Source organism: Patagioenas fasciata, chromosome 2 (genome assembly GCF_037038585.1).
Source record: "Patagioenas fasciata isolate bPatFas1 chromosome 2, bPatFas1.hap1, whole genome shotgun sequence".
NCBI lineage: Eukaryota > Metazoa > Chordata > Aves > Columbiformes > Columbidae > Patagioenas > Patagioenas fasciata.
In genome coordinates this window covers 33,267,199-33,286,135 of record NC_092521.1, presented here as the reverse complement: position 1 = coordinate 33,286,135, position 18,937 = coordinate 33,267,199, and the positions used below count along the sequence as shown (strand labels likewise).

General features: G+C 36.0%; 1 long non-coding RNA gene across 1 annotated transcript; it reads left to right on the top strand.

Annotated features, from left to right (window-relative positions):
• The first annotated feature begins 11,107 nt into the window (after nt 1-11,107).
• LOC139827147 (uncharacterized) lies at nt 11,108-16,628 on the top strand. Its single transcript, XR_011737395.1, has 2 exons — nt 11,108-11,716; nt 11,846-16,628. It is a non-coding gene; the product is annotated as an uncharacterized lncRNA (long non-coding RNA).
• The last annotated feature ends 2,309 nt before the right edge of the window (nt 16,629-18,937 follow it).

The following is an 18,937-nucleotide window of genomic DNA, read 5'->3' as shown; positions in this document are numbered from 1 at the left end:
AAGTGATTTTAATTTCTTCCTGACTGTGCCAAGAGTATTCCTTGGCATCTGGCATTTTCACTGTAATATTGCCAGTGACCAGGCATTGGATAGAATCAAAGTACTAGCACAGTATTTTGTAATTTTCACAGAAGCATTTTATTTGATTGACTCTAGAATGCTGATTAGAGGATATAAGACTATGATGCTCTTGAGGATAAGTCATTTAACTCAGATTCATGGCTGTTTAATAAGAAGAGCACACAGATTTGTTGTACAGGGCAAGGAATCTGGCTTGGCTGAAATGGACTGTGATGTCCGCCAAGACTCAGTCTTCAGACCATGTTTATTGAATTTATTTGTCAATGATTTATTCTTGATTGTATTAAATCTATTTTACAACTATATATATGATGCAATGTTACAACATGGTTCTAATTCATTGTCCAAGGTAGGGAAGGATTCAGATAATTTATAGAGGAAACTTTGAAAATAAAGCTTTTACTAATGAACAAGAAAACTGCTAGCTATTAATTTCCAAACAAACCCCAAACACTCCTGCAGTCCTTACTCAGAAAAAAAAAAAAAAGCTCTCCACTGAAATACATACTTAAGTCATGACTTCAGGGTTGGATCAACACAGTCTAGTTACTCTTTAGCAATTTTGTGTCAAAATGCTGTTAATTAGCAGCAGGTATAATTTTTAAAGGTAGGAATTCCACTGAATATATTGTACTTAAGCAATAGAAGAAGCAAGAAACAAAAAATCTGTGAAGTGTTGTCAGCTGAAAGGTTGTTTAAATCTAGAAGTAAGAACTCTAATATCAATAAAAAGCTATGTACATTTGTTTTCTATTAATTCTATGGATAGATAAAATCCAATTTGACTTTAGGCAAATTTTCAGATTTGTAGCTTGACAGAATATAACACATCACTGCAGCTTTTATGTGAATAAGTCAACTTACTTCCTCCTCAGTGAGTCTGGAACTATGCAAATTTATTTTCTGTTTGGAGAGGCCTCTGGTTATATGAAAACAATGTTGTTTCTTTTAGATTTTAATTTAATATTCCAACCCTTAGAGGGGGAAATCATCATAGACTCATTTACCCTACAGTCAGTGTGACATTATGGGAGGGTGTATTTAATGCCTTAGCAGAAAGCATTTTGAATGGGCATCCGAAGGTGATAAGAACTGAAATAATCTTTGGCAAAATTCAAATGCAGCTTAATTGAATATTTAAAATAATTCAAAAGGTATAATTGAGAATAAATTATGTAATTATGTGGTATGAATTATTTGATTTTATACTCCCTTCCGATTAGAAGTACCACAGGTGCTTGGATATGGGTAGGGCAAGTTTCTTGCTGTGAAAGTCATTTGAGATGGAATATGAAGCATTGTACATTAATGAGGTTTTATCATCTCTGATTCTGCTATTTTCATAAATATATATATGAAGGTATTTATATAACTCTTTAAAACCCGTGGTGGTTTGGACCTTAGTTTCATATTGGCATATTCTGTTATATTCACAATTTTTAATTCTTTATCGTTTAATAGAGACATTTTGAAAATCAAAGTGTTCTCATACACAGTGAATGGGTGATATATGGGGGTATGTGATACAAGATATTCCTTCTTCAAGACAGATATATTTAGATATCTCTCTTGTTCCTTGTTTTTATGTTTCAGGTTTTGGGTTGGGGGACTTTTACATTTTTTGACCTGTGGAGAGATCCCACAGGATAAATGTCTATGTCATAAAAACATGGTTGTGCTTGACTTCATATTATAAAAAGTCAGCAGAATACCCTGAGTTTTGGAGGTATGTATAACTGACATCTGTGCAAGTACTCAAAATGCTAGAACATGCTAATACTAAAAAGGAAGCAATATAGGTTTATTTTCAAAAACATTAGTCCTGAGTACTCATCCATTTCACATTAAGTACACAGTCATCAAACTGGCTTCTGTGAGAACAAACACAAGAGTTTTAGCTCCAAATTTCAGTGACAAACTTTGACACCTGTCTTTGAGTAATTTAATTATAAAAGTTGAAAATATGTTTCCATGTACACACAAAACTAAGAAATGCATACTTCGTTCATAAGTCCATGACTATTCCAGTCAAGGCTTAGCTCAGAGTATTCCTTCTCCTGCCATAACTATACTAGCAAAATCCAGAAAATACTGATTCCTTTTGCTAGAATAGCTTATTCAAGACAAGGAGTTCCTAAAATAGGAGATGAACTCTTCTGCCACTGAACACTAAAACAGCTGAATCCTGTCTAGAAAGCATTGTTGCCCACATTGCTCAAGTCCTTTGTCTTAAAAATGGGGAAAAAAAAAAATAGCCTAGACTGGTTTTGAAGTCAGAAGTCGTTTTCAAGACATAAGAGAGTTCTTGAAGTGTTGATGCTAACTAGCGAAGAAGGAAAATCCTGGTGGTGAGAAGGTATCTATATTTAATTGCTTTAACACAGGGTAGAAAGGAATAGAGGACTTAACTCCGTGGAACTGACTATCCATGATGGCCTCAAGGGCAGAGACAAAAGTGGCCTTCATTGCCTTATGCCTGACAGTTCACTTGCCTTAATCAGGCTCCAAATATGCACACTGAACATGACAAAGATCACTTTGAACTGAGTTATTCCTTTTTAATTTCCAACTGTATTGACAATTCATTTGGGAGCTCCAAATTAGGGTTTCTGGAAAATATATGTTGGCAAAACTCTGCTCTTAAACAACTATATTTTCTGATTTGCAAATCTTATCAAAGCCTTAATGATATTATAAAGATTTTAATTTGAAAACAGTAGCATCAAATACAAGTGTTCAAATTTGTTTTGATAATATTACTCTCTATGATATCTTACCCTTCTGCAGCATGGTGAAGAAGGAATCAGCTGTGAGTTTGCTGCTTTTAATAACTTTCTTTTATCTAAGGATTATATGGTTTCCTTTAATTTATTTAAATACTTGTTGACATGTTATCTTTGCCAGTTACTTTGAAGATCTTCTGAAAGGATCAGTCTTTGAGTGATAATGAAGATAAAGTTACAGAGTGTTTAACCGTTCAATGATTTGGAAGCTCTCAGTATTGAAGGTAAGCAGGAACAGAAAAAGTTCTTAAACTGTGGATTAATTATTTTTTTTTTCTTATGAATTCACATATCAAAATCCTCTTGCACGTGCTGAATTTTTGTTTACTGTCACTTAAATTTTTGCATGTGCAGGAGATAATGGAGCTCTGGGGTTTTGAGAGGATTTTCCCCAGACAAAGGAACTTAAAAGACAAGCAGAGGTGAAAACATTATGAGCAGGTCAGTTACAGATCTGTTTCAACACCTCTCAGAAAAGCTAATTTTTCCATTCAGTTTATACCTTAATTTATGTTTTGTGCAATGAATCACTGGGATAACCCTAACATTTGCATTCCATGACTTTTCAATGTTTAAAGTAAAAACCTTCATGTTAAATTGACAAATGATTTGTATTAATATAAAATTAGATTTAGGAAAATCATTTAATCTATAAATGACATCTGGTATTTACAGCTTCAGAGTCTGATGAAGATAGATGCACTACCTTACATGTTTATAATATTTTGTAAATTTGCAAATGCGTATTTAAATTGATTGTATCCCTCTCCCATCCTTCAAATGTCACTGGCCCTCTAAGGACCAAAGCTCACTTTCATTAATGGAAAGACTTACAAGCTAAATGTATAGCCTAAAATTAAACAGAGCCTAGGAACATTCCTGAGCCCTGGAATACTACCCTTTCTACTGTTGAAGTGCTAGTGTGTTCCTCAGCATGATTTTGGCTTATGTCAGCTAGCTTTTGGCTGACTAATTCTTGGGTGTAGTTCAGGACTTAGTGTGACCCAGGGAAAATCTCTAACAGACACTTTGAGTGCAGCAACCCTGTTCTGGAGGGTGAAAGAGTTCAGTAGCATGGGTGTGGGGCATTCTGTGCCAGTTGGCCTTAGTGTTGCCTTCTGAGTAGCCACAGTGAAGTTTAAGCCAACATGTTTGGAGGGGATGGGGTTATCATATATTCTCACAGTCTTGCTCTATACAAACTTCCTTGCATAGAGCTGTGTTCAGATAGAACTTGTTAGGAGTATTTTTGGATTTCATGTTTTGATCATAAAAATTTAAAATCTTTCATGGGAATGTGCCTTCCAGCCCCAACAAGTGTGGAATTCCTAGTTAAGAAAGGACACAATTCCACTAACTCATCCAAAAATAATAACCTTCTGGAGTGGAGGGAGTAAGGTCTTGGCTTAAAAGAATCAGTTAGGGGACCAGTAGTCCCCGGCCCACAGGAGTGTTCTTCTGTGAGTTAATGTGATGTTGTCCAGGATCTCAGTGTGAGATTAAGGAAAGTTGCCAAGATGCTGTCATACTCAGAGACAGAGAGTCAAGTGAGATCAGACCTTTTAAATTTGAAGTGGTTCTTTTGAGTGCCCAGAAGACTGGAATCCAATCCCCTTGGCTTGGAAAAAGGGTGTATTTAGAGACAAATATTTTTTAAAAACTCTGGACTAATTCTACTTCTTTGTATCATATTTCTTTTACTGATTAAACTAGCATCTTACATGTTTTTTATTGTGATATCTTCAGAAACTTGTATTGAATTTTAAAGAGCAACATTTTAAGCAACAAGAAAGATAGGGGTCACATAGACACTCTCTGTGCATATGTATGTGATTGTGTATACAGACTCCGGTAGAGGAAAATGCATATTCTGCACCAAAGTTACATCTGTTAATTATTTCTAGTGTATCAGTATTTGATTTCTTCTCTTGATACTAAACGTGTCGAGATGGAGAAGCAAGGGAAGGTTTATGAGGTTCTTTATAATGGATTAATATAATTAACTTTCATGTCAGGATTTAATATATGCAAGCTTAAGCACAATTTAGGCTTTTAACATTGTTTTATATGAATGCAGAATGCATTTTCTTCTCATCTTTTCCTTCCTATGCATGTTATGCACAGAAACATAGAAGGCCATTACAGTCTTTAACCTATGTTATTCCATAGCAAACTGCACTTCTATCGCATATTTTTTCAAAAAGCTAGAGCAAAATGCATAGGCTGTAAGTTCCAAATGAAATGCACTTAGCACCAAAAGCAGGTAACCCTGAGGTACATTTTTGTGTACCTCTTACACAATGTGTACTCTCACATAGCAATAAGAATTTTCTTTGCCTGTATTCTGACCAAAAAAAAAAAAAAAAAAAAAAAGTTGTATGTTTAATGGATCTTTGTAGAAGTGAGAAGTAGTTTCACTGCATGAGAGTCAATAAAGTCCTTGAAACATCCTTGCTAAAATGATCATTCCTTCAGTTATGCTCATAATTCCAGTGGCCAGCATGCTTGTGCGTGTATTCCTCAAGTGCCAAGAATAGTCTTCCATGCTACAAAAAGACAGCGTCTGGGAGAACGAGTTCATTGCAAATCTGCAGAGCCAGAAAGAGTGTGTATTAGGGAAAGGAAGCATGTGTTTTGTCTTGCCTATAATGCCGCTGCTCTGTGCACTTCTCCAGTGCTTTCGTAAGGTTTATGGATAGTCTTGGCCTTTGAAATCACAATGTCTCCAGACACTGCTGCTTCTCAGCTCCTTTGCCAAGACAAAATAAGTCATAAGAATATGAATGTTAAGGCTGGGAATATTCAGGGAACATCTTTAGGTTGGTCAGTCTTTTTTTCCAGCAGTTTAAATCCTACTTCTTTTATCCCTATCAAGAACACTTAGGGAAAACAAGTTTTCTAACTTGAGCAAAATTTAGGTTTTATCAATCATAGAAAAAGAAGAACAAGTTTTTGTCTGTGCAAGTGAATAATCTCTGTTAGGCGTATGTTAATAAGAAATGCTATAGGCATTAAATTTTGCCTTTTCTTCATTTTAGTTCCAGTATTTGTGTCTTGTTCAATGGTTCTATTCAATTTCTGGTTTTGCTTGTCGTCTCACTTTTCTCCACATTTTATTTTAAAATTTATTTTCTCCTTTTCTTATCTTAGCTTGTCCTATTGAGATTCTGCAGCCAGTCCTGGCTCTGTTGAATTTTCACTCACACAGCTTTGAAACTGGTTGAAAATAAACTAAAAAATCCTCTGTCGATGGCTAAAATCTGAATGTCAATTTCATACTCATTAAATGAATATTGTGTACAGATGTATATATCTGAACATTATGTGATGTGATCTTTTGGGTTTGCTTTCCTGTTACCTCTGACCCTGCCTTTAGAAAGCCTGCTTCACAAAGGCATCTGATGTGAGCAAGAATGGACTTCCTTGGGTAGCAGAATATCAGTTTCATGTACCGTAGTTGAGAATGCAGTTGTCTCATTTAAATAATACCTCATAAGGAGACGGTCTCTGAGGAAGCAAGGGGAAAATAAAGCTTTGTCTGTAAGTTATTAGCCAGAGACCATTTTATGTACGCTCTAGTGAAATTGTAAGGAAATACAATGTATTTGGAGTAGTTTTGCCATGGTTAACAAATTTTAAGTTCTCTATACAATTCTGAAGGAATGTCTATGGTAACCCAGAGATACAAAATGCTTCCGTACCACTATGAACAAAAAGAATCTTGAAAAGGAAATGCAAACAGTTGTCAAGATCAAAAAAGACACCTGAAATCATCACTGTAAATATCAGTAACAATCAAATGATGATATGCGAAATAAATGTGCAGAAAAGAAAGCAACATAGAAATGAAATAAAATACATCTAATACACCCAAAATTGTGGAATTGTTTTAAGAAATGCCTTTCTCATTACAGCTGAATGTGATTTTCCAGATAAAGGCATTGTAATATGACCCGGTGTGCTGTTCTGTGTGTACAATAAAGCAAGCAAAATTAATCCCTTCCCCTGATGACCTCTAGAAATGAAAACCCATTATAGTAATAATATTTGTACTTAGGCCTTGATGTTTTTGTGCTGAATCTGAATGCTACAAAATGATTGTATACAGTGGCTGATGAGGACATATGTACAGATAATTACATAAATAATCCTCTTTATATAGGTGCAAGGTGACTTTTTAGATCTGGTATGGAAACTAGTTGAAGCCTAATAAAACTTGTAATCATTTTCTTTACTGCTAGGGCCTGAATCTTATTATGTTGAAAGGTCTGTTAGGAATGTTTCCCTTTTTAACATGGAATGCATGTAACTGGATCTTGTGCACAGTTCTCCTGTTTGTAAAACTTGAATTAAGCATTGAAATATCTGCCTAAGTTACTGGTTTTGGTGTTTGCCAAAGTATATATTGTATCAAATACTATAATATGTTACCAGTCTGTGGTTCGGTCAGCAAGCCCCACTTAAAGGGTGAAAGATCCTTTAAAAAACAACATTATTTAGCTTGGAACAAAAATCAATACTCCATATGATATGGTAATGAAACACAGACTTTGTAACATATTGATGGACACTGAGAAAGTGTGTGTGGTGAGAGGAGTGGGTGTGTTTGTGTGCATGTTGGAAGGACCACAATAGTATTAATAGCCTGTAAGGGAGGTTTCTGACATTTGGTAAACACATGAGTATGACACAGAGCACAATAGGATCAGTTCAGAAACAATGATCCGTACATTACTCTGGAACACCAATACATGCGAGCTTTCTTCTGTCAGCATTTGTATTTTCACAGGATGCAGTAGCAAAGCATTAGCTTTGTGGAAAATGAAGGCTAAAAACACATCCACATATTGTTTTAGTATTTTGCTTTACTTTTAGTATTTGTGTAGCTGTCTGATGTGGGCCATATATCCAAGCCATTTCAATTTTGCACAAACAGTCTGGCTTTCTATTTGTATAAATGGTAATAAATTTCCATTGATCAGGGCTTAGTGGAAATTAGAACACCCTCCAAGTGCCTCGACCAGGGAGGCTGCTCCCAGCAGACTCCCACTCACATTAAAAGCCCACTGGAATGTTTCAGAAAGGTTGGTGTTGCCATGTATTACTTTGCAATGTCAATACCAGAAGGCCTATTGATTTGGGTCACTTTCTTTAAATTAAAAAAAAAAAAATATTTAGTATTTGAAAATAGTAAAAAATGGCCACCTGGAATAAAAATAACACAACCTTGTCTCTCTTTCTGAGACTGTCAATTAGCTTGGGAAAGCCTACAATGATTGTAGACTGTAACTATTTATTAAAAAAAAATAAATTATACTATGTGTTGTATTTTCAAAATATTCTTTATGAAGACTTATATTTCAGCCTTCTGCTAAACAATAAAACTTTAATTTATTCATTGCATTTCATTTTAGATTAAGGTTGAGGGGATTTCTTTTAAGCAGAGTGTGTAGGTGTTTTGAAGAGGGTGACCTGAGAGAGATACAGACATGTGCAAGACATTATCAGTGTTGGTGAAGCAGCACAGGGAGAGGAGGTGTGCAGAGATTTCTTACTAATAGTGATTTCCATATGATTATCAGCAAACTGCTAAAAAGTGAGAGAGCAGGGAGCTATGAAAGCAGAAAGGACAGATATAAAGTAGGAGGCAATATACTTCATGTTAGGATCTGTACACATGAAACACTATAATTAGGAAATACTTGAATCAGCTGCCTGAAACCATATTAGAGGGAACTAGAAGTCAAGATTCATCTGTATGAAATAAATACTGCCAATAAAGAGGGTATGGTTTGGTTTTAGGGATTGGTTGTTTTTTCTCAAGAGTTAGGAAGGCTGTAACTCAGCCACATATCAAAGTGTGCCATATGTCAAAAACTATCTTTCTTCTCTACAACAGTAGCTTATTACCAAAAAGTATTTTAGGTATTTTCATCCAGATTCTTTCACACCCCTTCTTTCGGGTTCCATTTTCCTTTGCCTGATCCTTCAGAATCTTTCGTGATACTTCCTTACCCCACTGAAAAGCTTTCCATATATAGCCTGTGGTCAGTGATGCAACTCCTTGGGCAGGCTGGGAAGATGTGACACTACTTGTCCCTAGGCATTCTTCTTTGACTCCCTTCTGGATCTCTACCACACTGAGGATCCATTTTGAAATCCTAACACTGTTCTGTAAAAATAATGCACCTTTGTCTTCTAGCTTAAAATGTGGTTTTTTTCAAGAGTGGCATCATTCATGCACAACCTGTTAAATGAATACTTGTATTCAAATAACTTGCTGATTATGCAAAACAACTCTGCCTGTTATGGTACACATTCAGTGCAGAAAATTGCTCTGTTAGTTGGACTGCTTTTCCTATCACAATGAAACATAGATCTGCTTACAGCTAAAAGTCCAAGTGCCTGATTTACTAAAAATTAGTGATCCATCAGATTGATGGGCAATCTGCACTCTTGGTGCCTTGAAATTTCTTGCATCAGTCACCAGATCATGATTTACTAATAGGGTTTCAGGGCTTGCAAAATAGCACAACTCTAACCACATATTAATATTTAATCTGGTATTTTAAGTGCACCTAACAAAAGACCCCAGAGCTGCTGACAGGACCCTAAATTGTGAATTTCTTAAAAAGCAATTGGGTATTTCCATAGTGGTTTCATGTGGAAATCTGAAATAAAAAGAAATACATGAATTAAGCCCTGCTCATGAACCCACAAGCTTCTGACTCTATTTTCTTGAAAAACGGTTTCTAGATTGTTTTTTCGTAGTCTAGCTTCATTAACATATGACAAAGCCTTTTTTGGCAGTTTCACTGTCCATAGCTCACGATGGCAGAGAAATTTTGAAACTCATTTCTATATTGTCTACAATTAAACAGTTTGTTCTTTAAATACCTAATCCACTTGGTAACTCTAGAAAAGTACTAAATTAGAGGAAAAATAATGTATAAATCACAAAGACCTCTTGATTACCATGAAATTTAGTAACTGAATCTGCACGGACTTAGTAAATTGGGCCCTCTGTGTTTTGCATAGCATTTTTAAGTAACCAAGATAGGCAAGAAGCTGAAATACATATTGATAGTGTTTCTATCATTTCATGGCTTAAACAGAGCAATCGAGTGAGTTAATAAGCAACTTGTCCTGCTGCTGTCAGATGAATATTCTAATTTTACAAAATGTATATATGCATGTCTAGAACAGGGTTTATTTGTTTCTTCCATTTTCATATGCCATAATTTATGAAAGATGTTCCCAACACCACCTGTAATAACAGAATGTTTATTAGTGTGCAAATGAGGGTTATAAATGATGTTGCTTATCTATGGAACAAAACACAAAAGACAACTTATTAGCAAAAGACAAATTGCTCAGCAAGTTTAAATGAGCTGCTATGTTTGTCATGAAAAAAACCCTTTTATTTGCACAGATCAATGCTTTTATAATCCATTTAAAATAATATACTTGCCACTAGGTGGCTATTTCTGATCAGATCATTTTACCATTTTAATTACATTTTTAATATCCTGGCTGCATAAACAAAGATAAATCACAAGCCTTGCACAATCAGACTGCTAGCTCAGGCACAATCTGTAATAATATCAGCTTTTGTTTGTGCCTCCTCTAATTAGATTCTGAAATCTAGGCTTTATCAATCAATAATTTTAATTTCAGAATTGCCTTTTGATCTTACATTTCATGTTTGTTTGCAGAAAATGATCAGTAGGACAAAGCTGATAATTTATGCAGAAACAATCTCTCAGCAGAGTTACAAGCGCATTCCTTGCCATCAACACAACCCGGCAGACTAAGCTTGACACAGGTCTAATTAGCATGCAGATATGTGTCGCCTCATTGGCAATTCAAATTGCTTTTTTATAATGTACCTCAAATTGTGCTACTCAAACATTGTATTTGATTTCCAAAGCCCCCTGGGCATCCCATAATGTCTCCCTTCATCCTGGGTATGAAGCATTTATTGAACAATCTGATTCGACTCTGGCTATCTTTTCGAAAACACCCCAACATCGGAACCGTACGACCAGGTTTTTCCTCCTCATCAGACAGCAACTTGTTCTTCTGTGGAGCAGCAGGTGCCACATCCATAGGTTTAGCGATGATATGTTACCTTGCGAGCTCCTGCTCCCACGGTGGCTGCTCTGTAGAGGGCTTCGTTCCTGTGCCACTCATTTAAAAAGGGGGAGGATGTCTACAGAGCACACATTAATATGCGGCACATAACCACGTCTGTGAATGCCAGCCTTCCATTCTTCATTAAACAAAATGGCTGGATTGCAGTGATTGTTTTCCCCTCCACACACACGCGCGCGCGCACAGGCACACACACCACGCACGCAGACACACATACCCACACACCCCCCACTTGCGCACCGGCTTTCTCTCTTTTTCTCCTCACGCACACGCATGCACTTTCCCCACGCACACAATCACAAACACAACCGACGTTCCCTGCCGTGGCGTGTCATTGTCAGTGCGGTGAGTTATGTGCGAAAAGTTGTCTGCGGCATGTGTGACACGCGAGAAGATTCCTGCCAATGTCAGGGCCCTTTTTTGCCATACAGCAACAAGTGGCAGAATCAATGGTGTACAGTTATTCAGCAATGTAATTCATTTCACTGGCTTTGGCTCCTAGCCAGATCCGCCATCTGTCTCTTGCTCTCCCTCTCTCTCTCTCGCCTGAATTTGTCCTACATTTCGTAACGTTACGTGCTTGCCATCCTTATTCTATGTCAGAGGTACAGCACGAGCCTCACCCCTGTTCCGGCGTGGAGTTCTCTGAGTTCGGTAGCACTTTGGATATTCCACTTCAGTGCCATGGGAAGAAAAGGGTAAGCAAAAAACAGAGGGATAGCTGCAAAGAGAATGATGCTCTTGTATCCGAAAGCCAGAGCCTCTGCTTTTTATTTAAAGCATTGATATGGATCCATCTCACATGGGAACTTTTCCTGCTTCGTTAGGGTATCTTCGTTTTCTGTATTGGATGCTGGCACTGTACGCCACTGCACAGCTCCGTGGAATGCCTGCTGTTGGATACTTGCAGATCCCTGCCACCAAGCAACCTCCTGCATTGGAAATCGGGTGACTACTCCAGGATCTTATGCGTGCTTGCTGTTTGAAGCTGCAGAAAAGTGAATAATCAATTAAGTATTGATTTCTTGTAAGATTTGGTAAATTTCAAAGGCAAGACAAAGAGGATGGCTTAAGGAAAGCACTGCAGGGACTTGGCGTAAATTAGACAACTAACAGCAGTGCAGAATAAAATAACACCTCAACTGAATATTTCCTTGGAAGAATTAGCACTAGCTATTGGAAGACGATGGTGGATTTAATCAAGACGGCAGGCACGCTTGAGTTTTAACCGTGAACCTGAAAGAGGAGCTAATTATAACCACCTTTTTATATGGAGCTAATTTGACTGAATGGATGCAAATGTGCTTTATTTATGGATGAAGAAGCAAGCCTTACAGCATTGACTTTGGGATCATCGCATATGCTAAGCTTTACAGCTTCTCTAAAAGTCAAGACTACAGTACATTTTTATTTACTGAGAAGGTATTTATATGTAAGCATAAGCTATCCGTACAAAAGATTCATCAGAACAATGTACTGTGGCACTGAGGATCTAATTATAATTTTGCAGCATTTCATGTTTTCTCTAATTTGGTGCTTTTCAACCCTTGCTTGTGATGGGTTATAAATGGGACAATAAATGTATGATTTAAACTATTGTGATATTCATTGTGTAGTTTATTAATCGTACCGTAGTTTTCTTAACGTGTTTCTGAATTATTCAGCAGTAATTTATAATGAAAGAAGCAGAACTGGTGGGGTGGTTTTAAATTTATTTTTAATCTTCTTACAGATCTAAATGTACAGGTTCTACTAGCCGATGAGCTCTATAATTACAAAAGAATGTTGAAATTTTCAGATAAATGGAGCACTGACTTTACAATGGGCAAAATATTGTACAATCAGTAAAAGAAGGATTGTTATATTTTGACTCTGTGGAGACTTGTCTTGGTTAGTTAACTCCTTCTCTGCTGATAATGGTAAGCAAATGTACTTTATATGGGAAAATGGGGGAGAACCTGACATATTAGTTTGATGTTTTGCTAGTCTGAAACCTTAACATTTTTTTTTTTTTTTCAATTGGTTCCATTTCTATTACTTTTCCCTATTTGCTTCTCTGGGTTTTGTCATTTGGCTGGTTTTGTTTTTTTGGGTTTTTTTGTTTTTTTTTTTTTTTTTTTCCTCCTGTCTTGCAATCTACATTCCCTGAGCAACCACAGGAACCAAGTTACATTAAGCTTCAACACAAAGACGATGTAAGAATAATGAATCCTCATTTGCATCGACATTTGTATTCAGATTTGCCAGGCTATAAACTTGGCAGATCAAGCGGAATATTAAGTAGCAGCTTCCATAGTAAATTGCTACTCTTGCAATTGCTGAGTCGTTTTTCCTATTTTTGTGCGTGCATATGTGTGTGTGTGCACATGTGTACATGTGTACATATCTGTAGTAGCAGGTAAAGTCTCCTGACTACTTGATTTCTGAGAAGTACATTGGCCCTCTTTCTCTTTCAGTATATGATGTCAGTTTATGCAGAATAAAACAGGAATACACTGGCAGTAAGGATTTTAGCTGAAGATATAGTGTGACATATGACTAAAGCATTAACTCCTGTGTCTAGAGACCGTGTGGAAGAATTCTTTAAGCAAATAGATAAACACTATTGCAAAGGTAAACAGATCTTCTACATCAACTGGAGGTTTGATTTCACTGCAAGTAGAGTGCAAAGCATGAACTGTGAAATAGCACTAAATCTATCTGCTGCATAATGTGACACACTGTTTAATTTGTGATGGAGTTAATATATGCATGCATGTTTCCATTAAAAACTTGAGCCTTGGTATGTGTACCGTCAGGTGCTCTCCACTTTGGTTTGGTTAGACTATCTTGAGCTTTACAGTAGTATGTGTGAGAGCAAAGCTGGTCCTTCTCTTCCAGGATTGGACATTGGATCTTTTACTTCCCTGACACTTGCTGAAGAAAAGGTGCTCCTAGCTACGTATTTTCCTAAGAATTCCTCCCTTTTCTCTCTGTGCAGTCTTTTTCAGAATGAATAATTGCAAAAGTGGAAGATTTAATTTACCTTATCATTCTCCTTTTCAACTTTGTGTTATTGAAAGTAATTTATGCACAATCCTTGGAAATTTTAAGTTATCCGTAACTTGTATGATATTATTTCAGAAACAGTGAAAAAATGTTCAGTCAACAAGTGCTAAAAATTCTCCAAGACTTGCATTTGCTACCCATAGATTTTAAAATAACTGTCCTGGGACTCAGGAGAAGTCGAGAGTGTCGCTGAATTAAGAGGTGCAGGAAATGATCAGGCATGCAGGAAATGCTTCCAGTGCCTTCTTTTTGTACATAGCCACTCCCTACCACAAACATTAACATAAATCTAGCAAAAAGAATGCCACTATAGTCTATAGCATGTGTTTTTATAATTCTTTATAACTGCCTTCTATGTTAAAGAGGTACTATGACAGAGAAAAATCCTGAAGTTTTTTCTAGTCAATCATAAACAATTTGTGGCACTGAATTTAAAAACTTTATCTATGGCTGGTTATTTAGCTTAATCCATTGAAAAGCAAGAGCAATACAATGTCTAAACCTGTTGAAAACAATTTTGTACTGTGTAATTATAGTCTATAATTTCAACTGGGAAAGTCATATCAGCTCTGTTTTCTGTAGAAATAAGTGACACCTAAATACTGTTTAGATTTGTTTTCATTTTACTTTTTATGTAGTAATAAGAAAATTGATCATACAGGGAATGGTCAGTTGTAATGTAGTGTTTGCTAAGGTAGAAAATGATATGCTGCTCATGTAGAACAGTAACCTATGGCTGGCAAAGGCAGACACTCATTGTTATTTGTTTACTGTTCTTGAGAAGCTTTAGAACTCGATTCTTTTACTCTGGGGGAAAGCATGAAATATCATGTCTCCTTCCTTTGAAAGAATATTCTGCACTACATTTCCAAAATGGTGCATAATGTAGAAGGCAGCAGTAGAATTTTCAAGATATGTTTCCATACTCTTCTTCCTTACGCACATCATCTTGATGAATTAATATTAAAATTGTTGTTTGAATAGCAATATTAAAGTTGTTTGGGTAGCTGTCATGAATTGTTTTGGAAATCTACCCCAAAACAGTGAATAAAGTGGTCCTTTTCTGAGAAAGGAAAAAGAAAACAATATCTCACTGGCTTTCCAAACAGGAAATCCAATGGGAAAGAAGCCTTGAGATGTAGGTTACAAATCCATAGAGAATATCAAATAAATAAACTATAATATTTTTGCTTGACATGCATTTACAACAGTCATAAAACAAAGTGAATCCTTTGAAAAATTAATTTCTGTTGTATTTTTTTTCCCCAATACAAAATTCCTCAACAACTTGCTGCCTGTGACTGTAGAACCCAAAGAAAGGAGAGATGAATAAAAAGTTCTTTAAGCTCCAAATACATTCATCATATTCAATGATGAAAAGATAAAAACGTCTGGCATAAAGGAAGTTGCGATGCTAATATTTCCTAGGAGAAACTACAACCTGTTCTCTGGGCTTTTATGTGTACTGTGTTGTTAAGTAAAATACTGTTGTGCTATTCATAACAAAAAAGTACTGTGTGATGGGCGTTCACCATCACTAGACATGGTGTAGCACAGTCAGCCCAGTCATAGTATACAGATGCTTTTGAAGCTCAAGGCCTGTTACAACATTTCAGTCTAACTCATTGTGTTGCTAAAAAAATTAAGATACCAAAACCACAGAGCTCACTATATAGAGTAAGGGTCAGAGTTGCTGGCCCATAGAATTTCAAAGGAAGCCATCATTTTTTATAATAATTCTTCTGATTGAATATCCTTCTGAATAACGTAGTGTTGTGTTGGGTATCACTCCAGGTTTGTGGTTGTTAATGGAAGTTTGGTTGTCTGCTCGTGTCACTGGAGTGGACTTCTTTTTGGGACTGAATTGTAAACTTTCTCCATCTGCAGAAATGTAGTTTCCTGATTTTTTTTTTTTTTCTGATTACTTTGTGCGTGTAACAACAGTTTGAACTTAAACAATTTAGCTATTTCTGGTTTATAGACAGTAAACCATTTCCCCTTCATGGTTTTTGATTCCTAAACACAAAGGAGACGGAGATGATTTTTAAAAGAAGCAAATAGGTAAATAGGCAAACCTAGGGAAGAGAGAACAGATTGAGACTGGGAAGTGGCTTTTGCATTGGCTTTTATAAATTATGAGTTAAATCTTTCTTTCTGAGGTGAAACTTACGAGTTCTCCTGCTTTATGGTGCCTTCAGTGGTACATCTTTTCAGACACTGTCTGTAATCTCCAGTTGTGCACGCTGCATTAATTTATAACTAACAATTGAAGGTTTTGTGCAAGATTTTCTAGTTTTGCTAAAGAATTTACTGGGAAAGTGAAATCTGCTAAAATGTGTTATTTGTCCTACTTTGCCAGGCCAAGAAAAAGTTCATTTTTTCCTTAATAAAATATATATGCTTTCAATACCAAGAGCTTTCACATGGCAAAGCTTTTAATTTAATTGCCAGGATTGAGTTAGCCATTTTCAGTTTCAAGTAGTCCTTCGATTACTAAAGACAAAATTGTAATGACCATAAATATTATTAGATAATTAATAAACTTGAACATGCACAAAATTCCCTCAGACCTGAGATCTCTTTCTGTGGTTTGTTACTTATTGATTCTTGTATGGAATTACACTGCAATGCTGTAATTTGTGTTTGTATACCATACAACACGGTTCCAGTTGTGATCAGTATCATAACATAAATAATAACAGAAATACATTGTTTTAGACAATAGGCAAGTTTTTCAGGGTAGTTGTTTGTTTACATAATCAACATTGTCTCATTTAGTGTAGTGGTTTACTATTTTTAGCAAAATTCTCTGGTCATTAATTGTGCTTTGAATTTCATTGGCAATTTTGCTTAACAAAACCAGATTTTGATGCAAGATCAGCTCTCTGAAAACCATGCCATCCCAGGCTTCATTATTGTCACAGTGAGTCATATAGCAAGCAACATGGAAATCACTTTACCCTGCACTGAACTTGGCCAGTTCTGGGGCTGAATTCAACACTTGGGTAACAAAACTCAGCAACTGAGCACAGGGGAAGACTGAAGAAAGGAGAATCTAATTTCTGAATTTTAGGTTATTACAGTACAGAGGTGAGAGGCAAGGGAAATTTTCTGTGAAATGAAGGAGGGAATGCTGAATGCTGATAAAACACGTACCAGGAGATGGGAAATTAAACAATATTTTTACTGTTAACCCAATGTCCATAGTTAAAAGAAAGAACAGGAAACAGAACACAAATTCCAGTCATTGCAACTTGCAATGTGTAACTACCAGTTTCTCCTGGATCCATAATTTATGCTGGAACCTGCAATGAATCATGCCACATAGAAGTGGTTCTAGGCTGCAGAAGATAAATCTAATGACACATCAGCTATTGCTAATTTAGGGCTGCCTGCTTCTGCGCTCTGTAATGTAAGTGGGAGTTTTTCTGTGAACTACATTGGGAGCTGTATTTGGTCTTCTTCACAACACAATGAAGTTACTTGTGCTATACTATGCCACAGTCATAAATACTGAATAGGAGATAGCATTTTAAATATCTGAAATCTTCTGAGATGTGTTTATGGGGCCATATCCAGTTTAGAGTTTTCTCATCCTGCTCTAAACCTCTCCCTATTAATAGTTAACATGGTAGTTTATCACTGTAGTTTAGAGAAGTATTTGATTTTTTCCTTTCAGAAAAATTAAAGTTTTTGCAGAATGAATCCTCTATATAACAAGTAAAATTTCCTCAAAATCACTCTTCACTTTTTAAACCATCATACTGCTCCTTCTAAAATATAAATAATATGTTGCAAAAGATAGACTAAAAAGGGTCCATATATGAAATTTGTTTTCTTCTTCTTACATTTCTCAAATTCATTTTAGCTTTTCTTGGCTTTACAAGTGCATTTGTGTCCCTTCCAGCCAGTAAATTCCCTTCTGAAGATCTGTGCAACCAGAATCACCTTGGTAAATCCTGGAACTGTGGTGAGAAAATGAGGATGAACTGGCATCCCACTGAGGTCTTTCAGAACCTTCTTGACAATTAGCAGGCTCAGTACACCAAAAAAAAGAGAAGTTGGTTATGGTGAGGCCAGTGGTCAGAAACCTATGCTTAGGGGGAAAATGGGAAAAGTGAAGAAGGAAAGAGCTACGCATGTGTGGTTGCATCATATTAGATGTACCAGGCAATGCTTCTCCCCTAGATCTGCTTCAATATCACAGTTAGAAGGAGAGAGCACTCTTCTAGGAAAGCATTAGCAAAACATAACAATATACAGAACTTTACAGTACAGGGAAAAATTATTCACACTGTTTAAGCAGTAGAGTTATTTTAGAAAGAAAAAATAGGACTAATTTATTTCTAGAAGCAATGATTGAGTTTTTTACTCTGTTACTTCTTAAAATTTTCTGCCTACTTTGCTTTACACTTTCAGCAATATTGTGCATGATTTTAAGGTCCTACCATCAAAATTGTTTTCCATTTCTTATACATACTACTTCAAGAGTGCTTCTACTGATCCATAATGATTAGTACTGTCTGGATGTCCTTCTGAAAGTGTTGCATGTTTTCTCAGCCAGATCAAAAAAAAAAAAAAAAAAAGAAAAAGAAAAAGAAAATTAGAAAGAAGTTGTAATTTTCTTGATTACCTGCAGAGAGATCAAGAGCTGAGAAGAATTTTATCTTGTTCTCAGTAAAAATGGAGGATTATGAAAAAAATACTTAACATCCTGTGAGGGTTTCTAACAAGTAATCCACTAATTTTGTCTCAGTTAAACATTCCACTCTTTTATTTAGTTATCTTTTTCTAAAGAAAACTAAGTTCTGATGTTCCTTTTTACTTGTATTTTCTTTACAAGATTCAGTTAGCATTTCTGTGTTGCTAAA